This window comes from Giraffa tippelskirchi, chromosome 13 (genome assembly GCF_054371585.1).
Source record: "Giraffa tippelskirchi isolate mGirTip1 chromosome 13, T2T-mGirTip1v1.2.pri, whole genome shotgun sequence".
NCBI classification, from domain to species: Eukaryota; Metazoa; Chordata; class Mammalia; order Artiodactyla; family Giraffidae; genus Giraffa; species Giraffa tippelskirchi.
Window position 1 is genome coordinate 88,742,782 of NC_137287.1, and position 26,625 is coordinate 88,769,406.

General features: G+C 36.2%; 1 long non-coding RNA gene across 1 annotated transcript in view; it reads left to right on the top strand.

The window, feature by feature from the left end:
• Positions 1 to 242: 242 nt before the first annotated feature.
• The window catches only part of LOC145531306 (uncharacterized), a 38,405-nt gene continuing 12,022 nt past the window's right edge, over positions 243 to 26,625 (top strand). Inside the window, exons 1-2 of the long non-coding RNA XR_014072349.1 lie at positions 243 to 491; positions 14,182 to 14,248. This is a non-coding gene — a long non-coding RNA (uncharacterized LOC145531306). The remainder of the gene's footprint in view (positions 492 to 14,181; positions 14,249 to 26,625) is intronic.

Below are 26,625 nucleotides of genomic sequence, written 5' to 3' on the forward strand. Positions count from 1 at the left end.
TGGTTGGCATGGATATGTATAATTTTTGGCTTGCATTACTTTGAGTCATTCTTAAATTTTAGCCCTAAACAAAGTACTTTCACCAAGCTATTTCTATGAGAATTGAAATAGCTATCTAAATGTGGCATCTCATTTTGCATTCTGTATGGACTTATTTCTTATTGAATTTGGCAATTCGATGACATCATAGTACCTATTTGACTGCTAAGTTCAAAGCTTAGAATTTCACATGCTTAAAGCACAATGACAAGAATGGTAAGGGTGTGTTTTAGTCCTTACAGCAGGATTCTGTATGTTTCAACCTAATCATATTTAATTCCTTCTATGCAGTATTATATAGTGCAGGACATTTGGAGATATCAGAAACCTAGGATAAAATGTGCTTTAAATGTAGACAGTGACATAACTGAGCTAAAAATGAAGAGTTTGGGTCTGTTCTGTGTCCACAGACAGAAGAACTGAAGCTGGCAGAAACAGCATGGTTTCAAAATGTAAGCTAAATACTCATTTGTGTCATGGATTTTTCATCTCTTCCTCCTCTCCCTCCCCCTAATCTCCTCTCACAGCATGCTCAAGCAGAAGATAATAATTAAGCTCATCTGCTTTGTCTTTCACTGTCTTTGGGAATTTATGAAACGAAACAGAAGAATAGGCCCCCAAACGCTCTTTCGAAAATGTGATATGATATTTATGTCTTGTGAATTTAAATACATCTGCTGACATCTCTACCCCAAGATGGAACTTTTTGTTTGCAGTATCAAACTTGTGTTTCGATCTTTCCAGGTGGGCAGGATAGAGCTGGGAGGTGATAATGCTCAGGAATTTAATTTACAAGGCTGGTGACACACGCTGTCACACAAAAGGACCCCAGTTCCATCTCAGGGCATTTCTAGAAAGAAAGTCAGAAACTTGGAAGTTTTGAATCTCCACAGTATGGCTTCAACAATGCAAATGCTCTCAATCTAAAGTCACCTGACTCTCAATCTATTTATTTGACTCAGACTGATAGAAACCTGGGCAAAAGAGAATGATGATCTCTGTCCATGTAGGTATCAACTCTTTCCCTGGCTAGAAAATACACTCCTAAACCAGAAAAGAGATCTGTATGACCACATGCCTTTGTAAAGACAGCTTCTTTAGGACTGTATTAGGACATGTATTAGAACGGATTATCAAGTCTTGCTTCTATAATAAATTCATTACCACTTAAGCCAACATGTATATGCCTTAGAACCTTGATAGGTTCTTCTTTCCCTGTAACAAGTCAATGTCTGCTAATGGAAACATGCTTAAATACATAAGGTCTCACTAGGTTTTACTATATCACTTCATTAATTCAATGAAGAGAAAATTCATTAGGAAACTGACATAATGTATCATCAGCTTAGTTTCAAATGTGAACCAAAAAACACAAATATAAAAAATCATAAACTAAGCTTTGATCCTTAGAAAAATTTAAATAATTTTTTTAATTATATGGAAAAGATTTTGTTAAATTTGAAAAATATAAAAACAAATTCAAATATTTCTATTGCTAGAATTAGCAAGTTAATATTTGTTTCTAGTCATTTTTATAAAAAGAAATGTGAGGAAGTGAAAGATCTATACACTGAAAATTACAAGACACTGATGCAAGAAGTTTAAAATGACACAATAAACGGAAAGATATCTCCTATTCATGGAATGGAAAAATTAATATTATTAAAATGCTGATACTACCCAAAGTCTTCAACTGATTCAATGCAGAAAAGTGAGAATGTCTCAAATATGCGCAAATATGTGAAAATTCAAACTAAATGGAGATATTCTTAGAGAAGGCCACAATTTATTGTTTGGTGTACAGAGAGGGTAGAGATGGAATCAGGATGGTTATTTAATAAGTGGATTATCTGCAGAAGGGCTGTAGAAATTCTCTTTTACTAATACACTCATGACTATCAGTCCTCAAATTCAAGCAGCTTGTACACACATGAAGAAGATGAGTGTTCAAAATGCACTGGCTAATGTGCTGTGGAGGCTCTGCTCCCAGCAGAATGGTTGGCACACCAGGTAGACCACACCTTACTTTGGCATGAGAGAGGAGTCTCAACCAATTTACCAACCCCCAATGCCGCCAACTTGAACAAAAGCTTAGCAATCCACACGGCAATCTCCCTACAGAGAGAGTTCCCACAGCCTCCATATTTATTATAAACAACTGATTTACCAGAATGGGTAGAAAAGGAAAAAAATGTCATTATTATATATCAATCAATTTTTTTCACGTTAAGGTATAATCACACATCTATCATCAGAATTTTAGGGTAATAAGCATCACAAAGATAAATATGAAAACAACAACAAAAAATACTGAAGTCGAAAAACCTGTCACTAAGGAACCAAGAGAATTCTTCAAAATTTAATTTAATATTTCATGGAAAACTTGAGGAAGATAAACATACAATAAATAAAAATGATTGCTCTAAGAAAGGAAATATGCAGAGATTTTAATAATCAGTGAGAAAGCAAAATGTACACTGTTACCTAAAATAGAATTATTAAAATTAAAAATCAATAGAATATCAAATTATAAACTTAAAAACAACCATAGAATTGGTACAAATTAAACATAGAAAACAGGTGAGAAAAATCTTAGGAAGGAAAACAATTAACTGAAGAATGGCAATACACATTTTGTAGGAGAAGCAGAGAGAGAGGGAGAAAATATAATAGAGAATAAACTATGGTTAAACTATTTTTTAAAATAAAAATTACATTTTTAAATACTGAAGAAACATGAGTTTTCAGTATGCTGAGTATGTTGAGTACAACAACAAGCATCATGAATTAATAAGCTATATTTAGAATGTCAATGACAAAATGATGCTCTTAAAAACTCAGAAAGAAAAAAAAAACTCACCTTCAAAAGAGTAAGGGTGTCCTTGGTGGCTCAGATGGTAAAGAATCTGCCTCAAATGCAAAAGACTCAGGTTCAATCCCTGGGTCCAAAAGGCCCCCTGGAGAGGAATAGCAATCCACTCCAGTATTCTTGCCTGGAGAATTCCATGGACAGGGGAGCCTGGTGGGCTACAGTCCTTGGGGTCACAAAGAGTCAGACACGACTAAGCAACTTTCACAAGCTATACTCAGAATGTACATGACACAGTGATGCTCTTAAAAACTTCTCAGAAAGGAAAAAAAACACAAACTCACCTTCAAAGAGTAAAAAAGGGGCTGACAACACTGACAATACTCATTCTTTAAGGCAAAGAAACATTATCTCAATTTCAGAAGGAGGGTAATTTTCAAGATAGAATTCCATATCAAACCAAATTATCATCCATAAGAAACACAATTTCAGACATAAAAGGCTTCAGAAAATGCATTCATTATGGAAAGTGGGGTATTGAAGTTTCCTACTATTATTGTATTGCTTTCTATTTCTCCTTTCAGTTCTGTCAATGTTTGTTTGATATATTGAGAAGCTCTGATCTTAGATGCATATATATTTAGAATTATCATATCTTTCTGGTAGAGTGATCCTTTTATCATTATATATTGTCCTTTCTTGTCTCTTAATGGATAGAACATCAAAACATAAGATCAATAAAGAAACAGAAGACAACACTATAACTCAGTGGACCCAATAGACATACACAGAACAGTCCACTTAACAGCAGAAGAATATATGCTTTTTTCAAATGAACAGATAATTTTTCCAGTATAGATCACATGTTAGGTCAAGAAACAAGTGTTAACAAATTTAAGGAAATTAAAATCACCCCAAGCATCTCCTCTAAACACAATGGAGTGAAAGTGGAAATCAAAAAAGACAAATTGGAAAATTTACAAGTGTGGGAATTAAATAGCAAACTCTTGAAGAGCCAGAAGGTCAAAGAATAAATTAAAGAAACAATTAGAATAAAGTAAAAACCTTAAGAAAATGAAAATGATAACACAATATACCAAAATCGATGGCATGCAACAAAAGCAATACTCAAAGTTTCTTGTGATAAAAGCCTACATTAAAAAAGAAGAAATATATCCAACAAACAACCTGACTTCACACCTCAAGGCAATAGTAAAGGAAGACCAAACTAACACCAAAGAAGCAGAAGGAAGGAAATAACAAAGATTAGAGTAGAAATAAAAGACAAAGAGAATAGACAAGCAATAGAAAAAAATCAACAAAACTGACTTGTTTTTTTTTTTTTTGAAAAAATAAACTGACTTTCAACCCCTTAAGTGGACTAAGTAAAACAGAGAGAAGACTCAAATAAAACTGGAAATGAAAGAACTGATATTACAACTTATACCAAAGAAAAAGAAAAGATCCATAAGAGACAACTATAAACAATTGTATACCAACAAATTGGACAACCCAAAAGCAATGAATAAATTCCTAGAAACATACAACCTACCTAGACTGAATCATGAAAATAAAAGTCTGAACAAATCTACAGACAGTATAGAAATTGAATCAGTAATCAAAATTTTCCAAACACAGATAAGCCCAGGACCATCTGGCTTTACTGGTGAATTCTAATGAACTTTTAAAGAAAATTAACAACAAAACTTCTGAAACACTTCCAAAAATTGAAAAGAAGGGAACACTTCCAAAATCCTTTCATGAGGCCATCATTACCCTAATACCAAAGCTGGAGAAAGACACCACAAGAAAAGAAAGCTCCAGGCCAGTTTCCATGATGAACAGATGCAAAATCCTCAACAAAATACTAGCAAACTGAATCCAAGAGCACATTAAAAGGACAATCAACTTAAAATTTATCCCTGTGATGCAAGGATAGCTCAACATATGCAAATAAATGAACACAATACACTACATAAACAGAATCAAGGATAAAAATATCTCAGTAGATGGAGAAAAGACATCTGATGAAATTCAACATCCTTTCATGATAAAAACGCTTGACAAATTGTTTGAGGAAAGCAAATATATCAACATAATAAACACCATACATGACAAGCCCAGAGCTAACATCTTACTCAACAGTGGAAAAAAATAAGAGCTTTCCCTCCAAGATCAGGAGAAATGCCAGGAAGTATATTCTCATCATTTCTATTCACTATAATATGTGGAATTTTATGCAGAGCAATTAGGCAAGAAGAAGAAATAAAAATCATCCAAATCAGAAAGGAAGAAATAAAACTGTCCCTGTTTACACAGTGTGATGTTGTAGGTAGAAAATCCCAAAGACTCCACACAAAAAAAGGACACCTGTTAGAACTAATTAAAAATTCAGTTAAGTTTCACCACACAAAATTAATTTACAAAAATCAGTAGCCTTTCTACATACCTATAAAAATTATCTGAAAAGAAAATTAGGAAAACAATCTATTTACAACAGCATTAAAAAGAATTAAGTAGAAATAAACTTACTAGTAAAAATTACTTTTAAAAAATGATATAAAGTCTTGGAAAATGTTCTAAGGGAGCCACTGTCCCCACCCCAGCTCAGATCAATGGCTCATAGGTTTTGCCCAGGAAGAGGCAAGCAATAGCCTAAAGAACTCACAAAGAAATTGACCTTACTGACAACAGAGACTGGAAAACTATGCAGAAATAGAATTAACTCTCACTCCTCTCCAAAGCCTATCCTGTGCTAAATGAATACTTATTCCTATAGGCTGCATGTTATTGCCACCCCACCACGAGTGCTGTTGTGTTGAAGCCCTACCATCCTTTGTAATGGTACTAGGAGGTCAGGTCTTTGGGAACAGGATTGGATGAGGTCATAGGGTGGGTCCCTAACAATGAGATCATGGACCTTATGAAAAAAAGACACCAGAGAGTTCACTTGCTCTCTCTCCTCCCTGTGGGAGCACAGCAAGAAGGCAAACCAGGAAGAAAGCTCTCACCAGAAGCTGACCTCATTAACACCTTGATGTTGGACATCCAGCCTATAGGATTGTGAGAAATAAATATCTGTTGTTTAAGGCTTATGGCTGCCTAAGCTATTACGCCTATATATTCATATATCAGAATAAAGCTTAAAATCTCAGATGAAAAGTTTAATAGCATTAGAGAAATGTGGAAAATAAGAATCCATGATCATTTTGAAATAAACATTAATTTTGTTAAGTTCTTTTCTGCTCAAATGTAGCACAACAGAAATATAAAAAGGGAGCCTCCCCCCAAAAAGGCTAGGGTATTAAGAGATAATCTATCACAAAAAAGCATGATGAAATATATCATACTGTTGTTCAATATTTACATTAAACATGTGGATAGCACCTCTCTGTACTCTCTTAGGAAGGAGAGTGGGCTCAATGAAACCAGAAAGGACAGGTTAGCTGTAACAGCAATAGGCTGCGGTGAAGAGAGATATGGTGGTCTTGAAAGAATGAAGGGAAAATATGCAGCAAAGACTGAAATGGCATCAAAGATGAAAAGAGATTAATCCACATTGAAGATGCTCAAATCAGTGACAGGAATATCAACATCATAACTTTTTTAGACTAGACGAAGCAAAATGAAAAAATTGTAATAAAATAACAAAGAAAACTTTCTTGAACTGAAAAACAACCTGAACCTATAAAACAAGACATCTGAAAAAACAGATCTCCTTGAAATTTGGAGTATCACTGAATGGGAAAATTGACCCCTTTTCAAAGCAGAATAAACTAGGAAGCAACTATACCCATACACGCAGATCATAAATTATTTTTAATTATGCAGGTTATACTTTTATGAAGATGTTTTAACAAACTTGCTTTATAAAATCAATTACTTCAATTGGAAAGTTGAGGTTAATCCTATCAAATTTTAGACACACAAATCCACTTTGTAAAGCAGGAATTTCAATTAAAAACAATTTAAAGCTAAACTACCTTGTGTTTAGTCACTCAATCATGTCCAACTCTTTGTGACCCCATGGACTGTAGCTCGCCAGGCTCCTCTGTCCATGGGGATTCTCCAGGCAAGCGTACTGGAGAGGGTTGCCATGCCCTTCTCCAGGGGATCTTCTCAATCCAGGGATTGAACCCAGGTCTCCCCAGTTGCAGGTGGATTCTTTACCATCCGAGCCACCAGGCAAGAATACTGGAGTGAGTAGCCTATCCCTTCTCCAGGGGATCTAAACGACCTTCCAATGCCAAAAAACCCTGTCTTTATGTACATGTAAGTTTTGCTCACTCTAGACGTCTTTTCTAGTCTTCTCACTGCCAGGTCACCAGTACTGTATGTTTTATATTTTCTTTCAAAATCTGTGCCAGTTGTTAGGATAAGTACAAATCCACTCAGTCGTAGCAGCTGTGTTCCACGTACAGAAGCTTTTGTTTCACGGTAATCGAGACTGGTTCCAGATGGCAGTATTAATTACTGATTTCAATTGCATTTTGACTAATAGCTGTTCACATTATACAAGTCTCATTGCCTAATGAATCGACAGACAAATACATTCAGTCCATGTTGTGGAATTGTGCTCTCTTAACTAAAGCTGTATTACAAAACCAAAAGAGAAACCCTCATTTTTCTTTGTTATTTTAAGACTTTGGATAGTTATTAATACCCTAGAGAAAAAAAAAGGAAGTTTAGCCTCAGTTTTTTTGCACATTTTTAGATGATAGGATACCATGGAATAATATCTATAGAATCATGAGAAATAATTGTGACTGCTGAAGTAAATAAGGAATTCATAGCTCATTACATCAATTATAATAACAAAAATTATACCATGTAAAACCGTATGAAACTATAAACATTTTAATATCTTCATTTTAATTAACTTTTTATTGTATAAAATATAGTATAAAATACATTTTTAAAGCTATAAAAAGAACTATTCAAACTATATATTAAACAGTATAAACAACACCAGGCTTCATTTGTCTGCTATGCTTAAACTTACTCTGGAAAACTTATCAGAAGTCATTCTCCAGTAAGCTGAGGGATAAACAGGGAGCTTATTATTGTTGTTGTTCTTATTGTTTGTTAACTGGTTGGCTGATTTTTAGTGGCATTATGAAACTAAGTTACTGATAGTGAAAAGTGTAAACAAATTCCACATATGTTTATTAATAATAGTTGTCAACATCTATTGAGTTTCTGCCCTGGAAAGCTCTTGTTGTAAGTATTTAATGAAGATCAACTTACTTGCTCTTCAAACCAGCTCTTTATAACAACATAAATGTTTAAAAATAAAAACTTAAGTATATAATGCCACTATGAACAATTTCATAATTAAAATAATTGAGGAAAATTCAGATCAGTTCAGGTTCAGTCGCTCAGTCATGTCCGACTCTTTGCAACCCCATGGACTGCAGCATGCCAGGCTTCAGTCCTGAGGAAAGGCTTGAGAAAAATTACAGTACATATTAACAGGAGGTAGGCTGGCTATAAGTGTTAGTATGAAAGCATCTCCATATTTGATAGGAATTTAATAGCTACAATTTTATTTCCTATATTGAACTTAGAGTAATATAAATATTAACATATATTAATATTATAATACTATAACACTATATATTTATAGTATTTGAATTCCCAACTATAACTCCTTGAAAATTATTGGAGAAAAAATACAAAGCAAAAGTATGTCAGACAAAAAAAGAAGATATTAAAATATAAAATATGAGGTAAGTTTACAAATTACAACCCAATATTTCTTGCACTGCAATGGATAGTAATGGGTTTGACTCACTGAAGAATAATCTAAGATTATTTTTTAAAATTCCCAGATATGGAATATTGTGTTTTTATGTATTAGCAATGAACAAGTGAGAATCAAATTTAAAAACACAACACTACTACAGTCACTCAAAAAAGAATGAAATATTTAAGTGTAAATCTAACAGAACATGTTAAGGATTAATATGAAGAAAATGCAAAATGCTAATGAAAGAAAGGCAGAAGATGAAATTAAAAGATGCTTACTCCTTGGAAGGAAGGTTATGGCCAACCTAGATAGCATATTGAAAAGCAGAGACGTTACTTTGCCAACAAAAGAACGTCTAGTCAAGGCTATAGTTTTTCCAGTGGTCATGTATGGATGTGAGAGTTGGACGGTGAAGAAAGCTGAGCACCAAAGAATTGATGCTTTTGAACTGTGGTGTTGGAGAAGACTCTTGAGAGTCCCTTGGACTGCAAGGAGATCCAATCAATCCATCCTAAAGGAGATCAATCCTGGGTGTTCATTGGAAGGACTGATGTTGAAGCTGAAACTCCAACACTTTGGCCACCTGATGCGAAGAGCTGACTCATTGGAAAAGACCCTAATGCTGGGTAGGATTGGGGGCGGGAGGAGAAGGGGACGACAGAGGATGAGATGGTTGGATGGCATCACCGACTCGATGGACATGGGTTTGGGTGGACTCCAGGAGTTGGTGGTGGAGAGAGAGGCCTGGCATGCTGCAATTCATGGGGTCAAAAAGAATCGGACACGACTGAGCGACTGAACTGAACTGAGTGAAAGAAACTGAAGAACATCATAGAGAGGACCACTACATTCACAGTTAGAAGACTCAGAACAGTAAAGACACCAGTCCTCTCCAAACTGAGACACAGTTTCAATGTAGCCCTATTAAATTCCAACCACAATTACTGCAGACATAGATAAAGCTTATTCTGAAGTTTGTATGAAAAGACAAAGGGACTAGAGTAGACAAAACAATTTTGCAAAATAATAAAATAGGAGATTTCACATCACCCACTTTTAAGACTTCCTACCTAGATACAGTAATCAACATATTTTTGCATTACAGAAGAATTGCAGCATAGATCACAAGAATATAATGGAGAAATCAAAGATAGACAGTTATGACTAACAGATTTTTTTAACCAATTGACTTTTGGCAAATGTGCAAAAGCATTTCAATGTAGAAAAATAACCTTTTTACAAATACTAAAAATTGGACTGCAGATGGTGATTTGCAGCCATGAAATTAAAAGACACTTACTCCTTGGAAGGAAAGTTATAACCAACCTAGACAGCATATTGAAAAGCAGAGACATTACTTTGTCAACAAAGGTCCGTCTAGTCTAGTTTTTCCTGTAGTCATGTATGGATGTGAGAGTTGTACTATAAAGAAAGCTGAGCACCAAAGAATTGATGCTTTTGAACTGTGGTGTTGGAGAAGACTCTTGAGAGCCCCTTGGACTGCAAGGAGATCCAACCAGTCCATCCTAAAGGAAATCAGTCTTGAGCGTTCATTGGAAGGACTGATGTTGAAGCTGAAACTCCAGTATTTTGGCCACCTGACGCGAAGAACTGACTCATTTGAAAAGAGCCTGATGCTGTGAAAAATTGAAGGCAGGAGGAGATGGGGACGACAGAGGATGAGATGGTTGGATGGCATCACTGACTCAATGGACATGAGTTTGTGTGAACTCTGGGAGTTTGTTATGGACAGGGAGGCCTGGCGTGCTGCGGTTCATGGGGTCGCAAAGAGTCGGACATGACTGAGCGACTGAACTGAACTGAACTGAACAGGCACAAAATAAGCATGAACCCTATACCTTACACTTTGAAGGAAAAAAAAGAGCTTAAAATAGATCATAGATTTAAAATAAAACTTTAAAATTTGGGGAAAAAAACATAGGAGAAACTCTTCAGGATTTTGAAACTAGTGAAGCATTCTTAAACATGGCACCAATAACATCATCCATAAAAGAAAAATATCAGTAAATCGTTTAAGATCCCAGTCCATGATATTTTATTCCAGTAGCTGAAGCTAAGACACAAAGATATCTACATTTAAGAATCACATAGTTTTTCCTCCTGAATTCATTCTGTATGTGTACAATTACTACTCTTTAGGGTTTAAATTGATAACATTACTGCTTTCTTTCTATTAACACTATATATGTGTTGTTTCCTTTTCTTTCTTTCCTTCCACTTTTCCATTAATTATTAATTATTTACTATAATTTTATTTTTTCTTCATTGGCCTGCCTTTTTCACGTATTTTTTTCGTGGACATCTTGACAAGATATGCACTCTTGCCTTAGGAAAGTCTAATGAAAAATATAATTTTTAGTACAATCAGAACAATATCCATAGGACATTCAACTCCAACTGCATCGACCCAACTTCTGAAATTCTAAGTATGGTGGTCATATATTTTACTTTACATGCATATATCCCATCAAATATTAATATTATTGTTTTAAGTGCACAATTGGCCAAAAGGGAAATCCAAATACTTCCCTTTTCAAAGATTTTTTAAGCTTTCCCATATGTTCATATATCCTCTGCCTCCTCCAGGGAAAATTTTGGTTCTGTCTTAATAATACACTTTTTAAACCTCTTTTTGAGTAGTTTTTCTGTTGACAAACTCTATCCACTTTCATTTGTTTGAAAATGCTGTAACTTAGACTTCATTTTTAAAATGCATTTCTACTTAGCATATATTTTCAGTTAAAACAACTCTGCCTTGACTGGTTGATCTTGTTTTACAGAAATATAATGTGCTTAGGTATGGTTTTCTTTGTACTATTCTTTTCACTACTAAGAAGGCTATTTTACTCTGACAATTCTGAATTGGGTATCTGTGGAAAGTACAAAATTTTAATTTGCTGCATATTTACTTTGCAAAATAGTCATTCAAAATATCAGTATTAAATCTAATATAGTTAAATTTAATTTACTTGGTTTTATAAACAGAAAGTTAATGTATCATATAATACTAAATTTAAAATAATTTTCTTCTCAGAAATGCATCTTTATAATTTTTATTGTTATGTATTTTTAAGGGGTAGGACAATATTGAAAAAAATACTGCATATCTCTGTTTTGTTCTATGTTCTTTCATTTCATGATAGATTGCCAGAGAATTGTGTATTTTATTGCAATAACAATCTCTTAATACTATAAATGAACTCATCCCCAAATTTCTGCTTTTTCTCTTAAATTAATTCCATTCACTTTTTGCTGTTATTATTTTCTTAAGTTTACTTTTCTTATTATTTTGAATATTTCTGGTCTTTGATTTCTAGGTTTTTTTATTTTATGTTTACTTCAAGATTTTTAAACAGAAATTTATTAAAATATATTCAACATGTTTTTGGATTTATTATTACATTTTATTCTTCATATGTAGGGCTTCCCAGGTAGCGCAGTGGTAAAGAACCCACCTGCCAATACCAGAGACAGAGATTTGGGTTTGATCCCTGGATCAGGAAGGTCCCCTGGAGAAGGAAATGGCAGCCCCATTTTCCCATGCCTGGGAAATCCCATGGACATAAGAGACTGGCAGGCTACAGTCCATGGGGTCACAAAGAGTCAGACACAACTGAGCACACACGCATGCATGCATTGATAGTTAATATAATTATTATCAGAGTTACAAATGAGTCTATTTTCTACTTTGATTAATTATTTTATATTTTCTTTGCAGTCTAGTATAGAACATATTTCAAAAAGTTAAAATTCCCTTTAATTACCATCTAATCTGGGCTTCCTTGGTAGATCAGCTGGTAAAGAATCCACTTGCAATGCGGGAGACCTGGGTTCTACCCCTGGGTTGGGAAGATCTCCTGGAGGAGGGCATGACAACCCACTACAGTATTCTTGCCTGGAGAATACCATAGACAGGAGCCTGGCGGGCTGCAGTCCATAGGGTCCCAAAGAGTCAGACGCGACACAGCACAGCACCATCTAATGTATTTTGACATAAACTCGACATTGTTGTTAATCTTTATGTTTTAAAAAATATAACATCAATATAAAGAAAAAAGCACAGGGAAATATTACAAAAATATCTTGAGTTTACAATTTAGAAAATCAATTTTTGCCTATATATAATGATAACTGTACTTCAACCAGCCCAATATTTATTTTATTTTACCTTCTATTTGCACTGTCCAGTATTTTCAAATGAAAGTAAAGTCAGTGAGATAGAAAGTATTTTTGTTTTTTTATTTTTTTCCCCAAGATTTAATGGTAATACATCCAGTACAGCATTTTCCAAACAGGATTCCTTAAATCACTAGTCCCTTGAGATGCTACTCAAGTAAACATTCCAGGACAACCCAGCTGGATGCTTTAGTAAGGTCCCACTTCTCTCTCCTCACTCTTCCCTTCTCTATCATGGTATGTGTTATTTTCCCTAGGGATGAGATGAATATGTACCTAGGTTTCCATATCTCAAGTTTCATATCTATAATTGTAATTCCTTTATCATTTACATGGATGACTTATCCAACAGGCTGGGTTTTCAGTTTCTTGATCAACTTGCCTCTGAGATTTTCCTTCACCCATTCAGTTAACTGTTGTAAGTTCACAAGAGCAGCTCAGAGCTGGACATACTAAGGGCTGTAAGTGTTTGTGATGCAGGTGGAGGTGCTGAGTAGAGGAAATGGTTTCCTTTCTTGGCTTGTTTTGTCCTCGGTCTGACTCCAGGCTCTGCCTCTGGTCTGTGTTTGCAGTTCAGCCAGGTTTCAAGACTGACCAGCTCTCCCCAGGCATCCCAGACAAGCTCTGCCGCTTCTCCCAAAATGCTCAGTTCCTGGCCACCCATGGATTCACACAATGAAGCTGAGCCTAGTAATGTCCTTACATTGTCTCCTTTTTCCTTTAAGTGAATCATTTTCTAGGTTTTCTGAATTCAACATTAAGGCTGAAATGACAAGATGGAAGGAGCAGAAACCCTCATACTACAGTATATATTTCATTGGTTCTTATAATTAATATTTTACAAGTAATTTTCTATGATTTAGAGTATTTTGTCTAAACTATTACAAGCATGTTTATAATATTTTCTTTTTCCTTTTTGAGAAAGTTTTAATTTGGAATTAAAGAACTGCTATTAATCATACAGGTCTTCAAACTTTATAGTAAAATACAAATACAAAACGCAAAAACATTCTTGTTTTTTCATTTTTTCATTGTGGTTAAATACACATAACATAAAATTTATCATTTTAACCATTTTCAGGTGTACAGTTTTGTGTAGATACAAGCAACCTGTTGTCTGACTAAACTGTTTCATTCTTGAACGTGGCATTGAATATAAACAATCAAGTTGAAAAATATTAACTATCATTTAATAAACTGCTTTTAAAATAACTTGATACTAAATGTAATTGACTAAAATTTTTTCACTAATGATGATAGTGACAACTCATCTTCACCAAATTACTCTTAACTTACCAAGACCACCTCAAAGGGGAAAAATGATTTTAAAATAAATGGAACAAATAGCCATTATTACACTACCTTAATTTTAGTTTTTTATTTACAGAAAAGAATGTTAAAATGTTGAGAGTATTCTGTGTGAGATCTTCTAATATCAGTCCTTCAACTTGCAGGTAAGACCCTTATATATATCTATGTTTTCTTCTCTTGCTGATATTTATTTTTGTCTGGAATGAATTTTTTCATTTGGTTTTATTTTAGGTCAAACATAACAGTAATATTCAGAAATCAATTTTATTTCAATAGGGAAAACCTGTGAAGAAGATAACTGCCATATTCAGATTATTCATGAATCATAATTTAATCTCAGGATCTATCACTGATCTTAGACCTCTTTTTGTCCCCATCACTTGGCGACTTCTTTGCTGTTCCTTCCCCTCATGGCTTCGGGTTATTTCTACTTTGTAATTTATGCATCCTCTAAATGTTCTCTGGTACCCACACTGCTATTTTGTTTTTCCTTTTTTAAAGTGCAGATGTATTAATCATACCATCCCTCCCCAAACTCACAGGGACTGAAATATTTACATATCAACAACTCCTCCAGTCATGATTATGTATTATGTCTAAGAATTTATATATCTACTTAAACATTTGAGACAAAACAAATAATTAAAATTTTTTGGAATCTTACAGTTTACAAAGCTTTTTTACTTGCACTAGTTTATGTAGTTTTCAATACAGTCCCTTAAACAATGTGCTACCAATAGTCTCCATTAGACAGAGAGACTAGGAATGGCCTCTTCAGACAGAAAACGAAGGGTCTGTGGATTAGTAAATTTGTCGAAGACATGTCAACTACAACACTATGAAATAAAGGCTCAAATATTTTTCAGACAAGTGTTTTCTCTTTCCACTGTGAGATGGTAAAGGAAGTTAAGGGCAAAATACAACTGAGTGAGAAAAGTAGGTCAAATCTTTCATCTCTATCATACAGTTGCCATCAGCATCATCATGGCTACTGGTGCTGGCCAACAGGTGGTGGGTATTTACCTGTGCCAGGCTCTGTGCCATGGAGTCTGCAAGCATTCCTGGTGCAATGGGTACAACCACACTTTAAGATAATGAGTGAGGATCAGAGAAGGAAAGGAGACAATGCAAGAATGAAAGTGAAAGTCATTCAGTGGTGTCTGACTCTTTGCAACCATGGTTCATGCAAGCTCTTTTGAACTCTATACAATCCATGGAGTTCTCCAGGCCAGAATACTGGGGTGGGTAGCCTTTCCCTTCTCCAGGGGATCTTCCCAACCCAGGGATTGAACCCAGGTATCCTGCATTGCAAGCGTATGCTTTACCAGATGAGCCACAAGGGAAGCCCCAAGAACACACAGGCAGTAAACAAAAGAGTAGGGACTTGAGTGAGGGTATTTGCTGCCATAATTCTTGTTCCTAATCTATATGTCTCAATGCTACAGAGTCATAAATCAATAGTAATTGCAAAATTAAAATAATAGTTTAACAATTTAATAACCTCGCCTGATCATAAGTTCCAATCAATAGACTATCTGTTTAGTTTTTGTTGTTGCTGTTCAGTTGCTAAGTCATATCCAACTCTTTGTGACCCCATGGACTGCAGCACGCCAGGCCCTTCTGTCCTCCACTATCTTCTGGAGTTTGCTCAGATTCAAGTCCATTGAGTCAGTGATACTATCTAACCATCTCATCCTCTGCTGCCCTCTATCTCCTTTTGCCTTCAATCTTTCCCAGCATCAAGATCTTTCCCAATGAGTATCTGTTTATAGAGATAAAGAGAGTGAAACCAAAGGTGATGGGGTGGAGAAGGGGAGAGAAAATTCAGATGGATTACCAAAATAAATAAATGTATATAAGTCATCAATTGCTTAGGATATTTTAACAAATTCCATTATTTTAATTTTCCAAAGTTTTGTAATTATGCACGTATTTGTGTGTGTTTCCTAATTTTACAAGTGGGCTATTATCCATCACTCTTGATAGCATTCTTATTCCTTTGGTAGATCTTTTCCCTGCCTCATATTTGAGAATACTAAAACATTAAATGCATTGCCGCATCACTCCCTCTACACCACAGAAAAGAGGTATTTCCTACTAAAATCAACAGATAACCAGCAGAATATAAGTGTTCCTGAAGTTATGGAAAATCTGAAACATAGGCATTTTGTTTTCCAACATTCTGAAATGGGTGCACATGACCCAGTACACACACTGAGGTTATGCAGAAATATATTTCAGGACAGAATAAGGGGAGTTAGAGAACACTGTACGGTAATTCTATTGTCTGAAAAGACTTAAATTCTGAAAGAACCCCAGACACTTCTAAAGGTGGAACATGGTTTTAATCTAAAGTCTTCTGTGCCCATAGCAATGTTGTTCCATAATTTAATATTTTTTACTCTCTTTACAGAGAGAATTAGAAATAAAGCCCTCATATATTTCTTCATCAAAATTAATTACAAGAGAACATGTTGTGACTCTAGATGACCATAATTTTCATTATGATTTCACCATGTTGCTCAATTCTCCACTGGGAAATAGTCCTTGTACTGTAGGCAAACCTTCAAGTTCCAAAAATGAGGATGAAATAGCAGAGTTGTGTGCATGTATGTTTGTATAATTGAATAATGATTTCAGACAAGACCAAGGAATTAATTCTTATGTATGTTCAAACATATTTCTGAGTTCCACCATTAGCCTGTGATGATTTATTTATTGAGAACAGATATGCATGTATGTACATTCATAGCTATACCCACATCCATATAATCTGAAATACTTAGAGCAAAAACATGATGTACATGGCTATGTAATTTAAATGTTCTGATTGTGGCATCAATAAAGAGGCCTGGGAGAATCTTCTGCAGCTAAATACTGGACAGAAGGCTTCTGAGAAATCCAGGGCTTGCTGTCAGAAAGCAATTAAGCTGAAGAAATTACATTAGCGGAGAGCAGATGCCATATTCAACGCAGTCGCCTATTTTTCATGCAGTTGGGGCTCTCTGGTCCTTTATTTCCCAGTAAACAAAAGACTGACAAACACCTGTCCCTTCTACAGTCAGGTGAAGTTGTTTATTTGAAGAGCAGGTAGAACACCACAGACAATGTCACCCAGCTCTTTCCAAGTCTGAGTTCGTTCCTGATTAAGGAAGAGAAAATCAAGGAACTTGGAATGCTTATCTCTTTTTAGACTGAGCTTCACTGACATCCTCAAACAATTTTTACATGGTCTTTTTTATTTTAAAATCATTCCAGAGTAGCACATGCTTTGGCAACTAACACTGTTCAATGGTGACAACCAAATTTTCTAGCCCACTTGTGCTTCCTGTCAATGAAACAAGCTGTGTTTTCTTTTCTTTCCACTTTGAAGAAGTCATAACATGAGCAAAACACGAACAGAACCAGACAGAATTATGCTTTTAGTTATGACAGAAATCATATTTTTCTAAAACAAAAAAAAATGGCTGACATAACTTTCTTAATAAATCTATGAAAGCCAAATGGAAAGTACATTTTCTTAAGTTTTGAATTTTACCATCATCAGGGTTCTGAATTTTTAATTTTTTTTCACCAAGCCATATTTTCACTTTTCAGATTTGTCATTCTTGCACTTTCTCTACAGAAATGTGTGGATGACTTTATCTCCTCTTTGACACTTTAAAAATGCCTTTCTGTTTTTCAATTTAAGGATTCATTTCACCATATGGTCTGTTTAGCCTGATAAACCCTCCTGCACATTATGAGGTGAGGTGGCCATGAAACACCATTCATGCTGCTGTAGTGAAGGTTATGCGAGTGTTTTTATGTGTGCTGACCCCTCCTCCAATTCCAGGAATTTATCACTTGAGCCGTCAATTTGTTTCAAACCTGCAACCTGGCACAGATGAACTCTGCCATTATGCCTGTAGCCCAAGAGATTATTTTAGGTCACAAATGTGATGGTTTTATTCAAATTCATTCTTGGGGGAAGTTGAAATAAAGCAAACATCAATGTTACTTATTCATGGTGTCACAAGTAAAAGCAGTGATACTTCCTCTAATTAAAATGGAATTAAGCATAAAATATTTCCAAGAGTCCCACTGGTTGTGTATAAATTCAATGCAACAACACACACACACACAGAGGGCAGACTCTGAGGTTGACGGCTGGGTGGAGACATCGCTGCCTACAAAGAAAATACTTCATTTTTGTGTGTATTTAATTTCCAGCAGAGTTTTTCTGCTATTGCATTGCTAGATTTGCACCTCTTGTAGGATTTTGTTTTTACTCAAGTTCATGTGACTTAAGTCATAAACACACATCATCTAAAAATGTTGTAAAATGTGGTACACAATGAGAAGAAAAGCAATAAAATGCTTTTGAAAATATTCTGCCAACCACCTCACTCTCAGTATCCTGGTCCCCTTTTAAGGTATTTCTTCTCTTCTCTTTTAACACAGACACACATTCCTTCCAACCTCCGCCAAACAGTATATTCTGCCACCTGGAAAAGTTCCATCATCCTGTTTACTGATTCTCCCTGGTTTTTAGAGCCCAGCACTTTATGAAGATGGATCACCTATGAGTTATAATCACTCACTTATTCTCTAGTCTATTGACCGTTATTTCACACTAGTATACGCCAGACCTTCTTCTAGGTGATCCCTCAATAATCATATGTTCTGGTGTTGAGGAAAGGAGGAAAAAATGCAAAAGTAATAGCTTATCTGAAATATTTTCTGTTTTTGCTTCATTAAACACAGTGACAAATAAAACATAAATTAGTATTTCCCCATCTGAAATAAAAATTTGGAAGACTTAAGCAAAAGCTGTGTTCCAATGTGAGAAGCAGCATTATTCTATCCGTTACAACTATGTCCGCTTTTATAATTTCTCATTAGTTGATTTCTTTTTGTTTGTGGCACTTTCTGCATAAGATTGAAATAAATCAACAGGTTGCATAAGATTTAACTCAGAAACTCAAAATATGCATTCAAGGAAGCAAGGTATACTTTGCTGAATATTTAAAATATATAAAACTGCACTTCAATATAAAGCAAACAGATCCTGAGAATTTAAAAATTACTATTTCCAGTTTTGACTACTTCCAAGTGTCCCACAGATACATGGTAGATAGCTTTTTGTAAATTAAAATGAATATAATCTTTTATGATTAGCTAACCACTCTGACCCTGGTGGCTCAGATGATAAAGAACACACCTGTTCAATCCTGGGCTTAGGAAGATCCCCTGGAGAATGGAATGGCTACCCATACCGTATTCTTGCCTGGAGAATTCCATGGACAGAGAAGCCTGGCGGGCTACAGTCCATGGGGTTGCAAAGAGCCAGACACGACTGAGTGACAAACACTACTAAGACTAACCACTCCAACCATCTAGCTTTTGCATTCTAACCTCCCCTCTGCTGGTCATTCACAGGCACCCATATACAATATGTTTGTGAGTAAGTGACAAAAATGGCACAAAGAATCCAGCTGCTAGAGATGGTGACAAAGACAATATCACAGATTTTAGGCAACTGATGGTCCTTCCATGGAACATAGGGAGTTTCAAAGAAATTATGGAATAAAATTTGAAATAACTCATTGCTGAACAGAAATTATTCAAAGTTGAAAAAGCAGTTAAGTCTGGATTGAGGACACAGAGAAGCTCAGAGCAGATGGATGTGTGCTCAGGGCAAGCGGGTTACACTTGGGACTTTCCCAAAATACTTTTAAAAAGAGGAACAGGTTGGTTGTTTGGAAATGTTAAGGAACACTTTTCTTTGCATAATAAATGTGCCAAACCATAGTTCAGTTCAGTTCAGTTCAGTCGCTCAGTCGTGTCCGACTCTTTGCAACCCCATGAACCGCAGCACGCCAGGCGCCCCTGTCCATCACAAACTCCCAGAGTCCACCCAAAGCCATGTCCATTGAATCGGTGATGCCATCCAACCATCTCATCCTCTGTTACCCCCTTCCCCTTCAGCCTTCAATCTTTCCCAGCATCAGGGTCTTTTCCAATGAGTCAGCTCTTCGCATCAGGTGGCCAAAGTATTGGAGTTTCAGCTTCAACATCAGTCCTTCCAATGAACACCCAGGACTGATCTCCCTTAGGATGGACTGGTTGGATCTCCTTGCAGTCCAAGGGACTCCCAAGAATCTTCTCCAACACCACAGTTCAAAAGCATCAATTCTTCTGCGCTTCTGCCAAAACATAGTAAAAAATAATAAAAGCAGTAACAATGAAAACAGTAATAGCAGAAAGTATACTGACAGCAGCACCTTGCATACAGCACTTACTCTGTGCCAGTCGCCACTTTAAGCACCTTGCAGAGATGAATTCATAAAATCATTCATGATTAAGAAAAGACTTGTTATTGTTATTTGAGCTCTGAACATCCAGGAAGGTTTCTATTTAATATAAGCTGTTATCATCAGAAGTGGAAGAAAAGCTGTGACAAACCTAGACAGTATATTAAAAAGCAGAGACATTACTTTGGCAACAAAGGTCCATCTAGTCAAAACGATGGTTTTTCCAGTAGTCATGTATGGATGTGAGAGTTGGACTATAAAGAAAGCTGAATGCCGAGGAATTGATGCTTTTGAACTGTGGTGTTGGAGAAGACTGTTGAGAGTCCCTTGGGCTGCATGGAGATCAAACCAGTGAATAAAGAAAACCAACTCTGAATATTCATTAGAAGGACTGATGCTGAAGCTGAAGCTCCAATACTTTGGCCGCCTGATGAGAAGAGCTGACTCATTTGAAAAGACCCTGATGCTGGGAAAGACTGAAGGCAGGAGGAGAAGGGAACAACAGAGGACAAGATGGCTGGATGGCACCACCAACTCAATGGACAAGAATTTGAGCAGACTTCGGGAGATAGTGAAGGACAGGGAAGCCTGGCATGTTGCAGTCCATGGGGCTGCAGAGAGGAAGATACTGAGCAATTGAACAACAACAACATTTTAATATACTAGTTATTAACATTTGTTGCGAAAAAAATGCCAGATAAGCAAAGAAAAAAGTCACCTCTAATCAGGACATCTGGAGATAAAATCTGTTAACATTTTTAGGTGTGAATATGTGTTTATGTGTGCGAAAAGTTTTTATTACCATTAAATATATTTCCTAAATCTGATTTCAATAGCTATTTAATGTTCCATTATACATCATAAAAAATAATTCATTTATTGAGTTATTTACTCCTACTTGGAGCATTTGAGTTGTATGTAATTATCACCAACTTTAAATAATGCCATAATGAATACTATCATAGAAAAATACAAATGAAATCAAAATTATTTTGCCAAGGAAAATAAGCCAATTTGGAATTTAACTGAAACAACATGTAAACTCTAGTGTAACATTGGAAAGACCTGCTCCAGTAGGACTAATGAATTTTCCTTTCCTGTAGGACTAATGAATTTTCCTTTCCCTTTATGTTTATCAGAGAATTTTTTACTGTACAAATCTCCCATCCTTCACATCAGCACATTTCTTTTCTTTTACTAGAATTTAGGTAATTTATTTTTTCATTTATTGGCAAACATCATCAAAGCAACAAATTGTAAACACTGCCCTCTCTCTCTCTTTCTTCTCATCCACCTCCCTCAAGAATTTTCCTCCCGAGCTCAGCTGGTGAGCTCAGCAACAATTACAAACTATATAATTTACATATTTTCTAAAATTAAATGGTATTATGTAGTAGATATGTTCAGCAATTGTACTGAAAGTGAAGCTAACAAATGTCTTTTGTTTTTAATTTTTTATGGGAGTATAGCTGATTTACAATGTAGTGTTAGTTTCAGGTATACAGCAAAGTGAATCAGTTATTTAGATACATATATCCAAGTCTATTTTTAAGATTCTTTTCTCATATAGGCCATTATTGAGCACTGAGTAGAGTTCCCTCTGCTGTACAAAATCTGTACATTTGAGTCTCTTTCTCTCTGTACACACCTCTAGCTGTATCAATACTACAGTTGTCATACTGAAGAATTAAGAATGAATGTCAAGTATATAGTCCCTTGCCCCTGGTCTTTCTGTATCAAAATTTTGTAGTTATTCTTGGCACTGATTTTTAACTTGCTAAATTAAACACATGTGCTCACACATCTTATAAGCACATTGGGATTCTGATTGAGATTTTACTGAATCTATAGATAAGTGGATAAAGTTGAATATTTTTACAAATTTGAGCTTTTCAAACTATGAACATCATGTATTTTTCCATTTATTTCACCTGGTTTTGTTTTCTCGCCTCCTTTCAAATGACTGTTCATCTGACTGTCTCAACCCACTGAGTGAGTGACAGCACTGACCTCTGTTTGCGCCATGTGGTGCTTTCAAGGGGTAGTCAGGTCTACAGGATTTCGTTCCTTCTTTCTTTCCTTCTTCAGTCAGCTACTCAACATGAACTGGTCCTGTTAGCAACAATTGCATGAACTAAGTCTTGTGTTTATTGTTGCTTCAAAATATCACTGGGGATTTTACAAAAATGAAAGAATTCAATAGCTTTTCACACAAAGGAAACAACCAATTAAAGCACATCAGACAACTCATTTACAAAAGAAATAAAATGAATGGGCTAGCTAGGAATAACTTCGGCAAGCTATGGCAAGAACCATGCAAAAATACTACACGATGTGACTTAATTGAAATTTATAAAATAATACACAAATTAAGTATCATCAATGTTTAAATTCAGAAAGATCAACTATTTTAAAGAGGACCTTTCCTCTCAAATTTTATGTATATGTGTATATATATATTTGAAAAAGAAAACCTTATTCTGACAAATAGAACAAAATAAAAGTATGAAAAAAGTTTAAAATCTTAAAATATTATATTGTTAAAGCAAACACAGCAGAGAAAGAAGTGGAAAAATATGTAACAAAATCTTTTCAATTTTGTGTTACAATAAAAGTGAAAGTCAGTCAGTCATGTCCAACTCTTTGTGACCCCATGGACTATAGCCCAGTAGGCTCCTCTGTTCATGGGATTCTCCAGGCAAGAATACTGGAGTGGGTAGCTATTCCCTTCTCCAGGGTATCTTCCCAACAAAGAGATTGAACCTGGGTTTCCTGCATTGCAGGCTGATTCTTTACCGTATGAACCACCAGGGAAGCCCCATTTATATATAGACCTTACTTTAAATATGAATTCCATTTCAGACATAAACTGCAGCAGCACAAACCAGTGCAGGGCTTGAATGATTTAATAAATGTGGCTAGAATATTAGCTTTATGAAAAAATAGGTACTCACACCATTCACAATCTAATTCTAGATAGACTAAGGAGATAAAGGGAAATCAAACCATAAAAGAGAAGGAAATGTTGCTTAATGTTTATCTGATTTCTTCCTGGGAGAGCCCGCTAAGTATGAAGGAGGAAATCTGACCCAGGGCAGGTTTCAGGGGAGGTTATCCTGGCCTCTCCGGAAGAGCAGAGCCTGGGCCTGGGCTGGGGGATGGGGAGGGCAGACACCTGCGGCGCAAGGGCGGCTCTCCCCCTGGAACTGTCGGAGGTGTGTGCAGCCCCTCCGCAAAGTTCTAATTGCTGAACGAAGAAATGCACAATATAACTTCCCACAGGCATCACTTTTAAGTAGCAGATTAGCAAAGATTGGTTTTTAAAAACATATGATGCAAATGATGTGAAGAGGAATTGAGTAGAATCGATGGCAAAGAATTCTGATAGATTTGATAACATTAATCCGGGAAAGCAACACATTCAAAATGCAGTTTGTCTCTGTGTGATTTAGGGTCATTCTTTTGCACCCAAAAAATTATCAGCTAAAACATATGTATCTTGAGGCAGGTCATTTCTTTTGTCTAAGTCTGCAGAGGCTTTAAAATAGAATCCCTTATTATTTCTGAAAGTGAAAGATTAGTGGTCAGATATGTAGCAGCTGTTTTTTCCACCAATATTGCCAAGGTAACTTTCTACCATGGGAAATTTGAGGAAAACATTTTATTTATTGCTGTCCCTAATAAGGATACACTAAAGTAAAGGTGTTTAGGTATCTTTTTTTTTTCCTTTTGGAGGAGGAGGTAACAAAGAATAAAACTATTTTTCAAAAACCATGTGCCCCACACTGGATGTATATACTGCTGCTGCTAAGTCGCTTCAGTTGTGTCCAACTCTGTGCGACCCCCTAGATGGCAGCCCACCAGGCTCCCCCGTCCCTGGGATTCTCCAGGCAAGAACACTGCAATGGGTTGCCATTTCCTTCTCCAATGCATGAAAGTGAAGTCACCCAGTCATGTCTGATTCTTAGCAACCCCGTGGACTGTAGCCTACCAGGCTCCTCCGTCCATAGGATTTTCCAAGCAAGAGTACTGGAGTGGGTTGCCATTGCCTTCTCCGCTGGATGTATGTACAGAAACACGAAGTCAGAAACAATGCCACAGACTTTAAACCACGGACCTTAAACTTAATTCCTGGTAGAAGAGCCCAAAGACTAGCCTTGTCATGTGAGGACCAAGAGTAAGATCTGGACAGTGTGGTCACATACTTAGTTCAAACCTCATGACCCTCAAAGACACTGAGAATCCCTTTTTAATGAGATATTTTATATGCCTTCATTTGCAAAGGTGGGATAGAAGTCACTTTCAGCCTAGGGAAATCAGGCATTTAATGCTAACAGCAGGGGTAATCCAAGTGTCACCTCCACCATTGGTCTCACTGGAATTGCTTTTATTTCAGAAGTGAAACAGGGACTAAGAGTTAACCACCCCACATTTCCTTCATGTTTTTAAATTGAGGTATAACTGACAACTAAAAGTTGTATATTTTAATGTATAATATTTGATGAGTTGATACACTGACACACACACACACACATTATGAAACAATCACTACAGTAAGCTAAACAAGTCTATCATTTCACAATTATTTTTAGGGGGAGGTGAGAACACTCAAGACCAACCCTATCAGCCAACACCTAGGATGGTAACAGCCCCTCCCAGATGCAGGAGGAAGACTAGGGTTATTGTTCCTGGTACAAGCTGCCCCTCGACCAGAGCTTGCAAGTGAGCGCAGGTCCCTGCAGGTCCACAGCCCCGGCCCTGGCCTGGTCCTGCCTCTCACCCACATCACCCCATCATATGCCCTCAAAGGCAGAGCCTGTGCCTACCCGTTCAGTCTTGACCCCCTGCTTTCTGGCCACTGGCCTCTGCTGAGTCAGCCCTGACCCCAGCCCACACCACAGCAGCCTTCATCTTTCACCTCCTTTGAATCTGATCCAAGATCCTGGTGGCTTCTCCCTCTTCGTCTCCATAACTGTCCCTGTCCACTGCTCTAACTCAGACTGCTCTCATGCATTATTTATTGATTGGGTGGTCTTACATCATTCCCAAATTATTCCAGACAAATTATTGTATTTGTCTTGCCTTTGAGAAGGAGGACATGTTACATGTTTATCTGAATTCTCTTCTGCATGTAACAGAGGTTAAGCAAAAGTTTGCAGGCAAGTATTCAGAATGAACATCATTTGTCTTGCATAACTGTTACCTATAAGTTTTCCCCTTCCTTCCCTACCCGAAGGGTCCAGCATCCTATGGGTTCTCCCCTAGATCAGCCATATACAATTCATTTCTGTGAGTCAAATGGTCTTGGTTTTCCAGCTTCTGAGTCAAAACTGCCTCTTTTCTAATTTCCAGTGAAAGCTCCTTGTAAATCATTTAATGCCATTTTTTCTGTAGGTAGCATCCTTTCCTTTCCCCTAGTTTCATGGGTCTTCACCATTTGCAAGTATCCACACCATGACAAGGAAAGGACGCACAACATGAAGCGGGTAACCTTTCCTAGTTCTGTGCCCTTGACTCCCCATAATCTGTCAGGGTCCAGCCCATTTCTGAATTCTACTTGAATAAGCACTTGGGTGCTCCACTTAGGTTCCAAGACAATCCACCCCCACTCTAACTGCTATAAAATGTTAGCGGCATGAATCTAGTAACAATGAAACAAGTGCTATTGCGAGGAATGCTGATGGGTTTTGAGTAAGATTAAATAAGAATATAAACCTAATGGAAAACTTTGAAGAACTTAGCACACTGAAGACACTCAATGAATATCCCTTTTCATTCTGTAATAATAATTATAATAATTCTGCATGCATCCTGAAAATACACACAAATATTTAGCCTATGCATTTGCCTAAGTAACAGATGATTTAAATGCACAACTTTTACATATATAAATTATACAAATACTCACCATACCTCTGCAGGAAACATTTTTTCTGAGATTTTTCTCCAAAAAACAGAATGATACTCTAAGCAAATTAACATAAGCCAAAGCAAGTCTTATGATTGATATGTATTAATTTCAAGCTTTAATTTCTCTTCCCTTATGCAGCAGTGGACTCTTGAATCTATAAATAAAATGCTTATGATGATTTATCTTATTTTCACCTTCAAATATCATTGAATGGCAGATAAAGCCAAAATTCTTAATCATGAGAGTTAAGACTCACCAAAGGCACTATCTTATTTGTCTAAAGTAACATAACTTTACAGTGAAAATAAATGCC